This window comes from Mastomys coucha, unplaced genomic scaffold (genome assembly GCF_008632895.1).
Source record: "Mastomys coucha isolate ucsf_1 unplaced genomic scaffold, UCSF_Mcou_1 pScaffold9, whole genome shotgun sequence".
Classification (NCBI taxonomy): domain Eukaryota; kingdom Metazoa; phylum Chordata; class Mammalia; order Rodentia; family Muridae; genus Mastomys; species Mastomys coucha.
Genome location: NW_022196915.1, coordinates 102,843,579 through 102,843,878, shown reverse-complemented (window position 1 = coordinate 102,843,878; position 300 = coordinate 102,843,579).

The following is a 300-nucleotide window of genomic DNA, read 5'->3' as shown; positions in this document are numbered from 1 at the left end:
CCCTTCCCTTCCCTTCCCTTCTCCTCTTCTTTTTCTTTTCTTTTCCAGAAAGGTCTCATGAGCCTTCAAAATATCTATGTAGTCAAGGATAACCTTGAATTTCTGATCTTTCTGTTTCTATTTCCTGAATGCTAGAGTTATAGTTATGTACCATCACATCTTATTTTTGAAATGATGGCGATCAAATCCAGGATTCACAAATGCCAGATAAGCACTCCACCATCTGAGCTACATTCTCAGGCAGACAGAATGTCTCCAACAGTAGGAAATCACACAGTGTGATATCCCATGCCTCTTTGA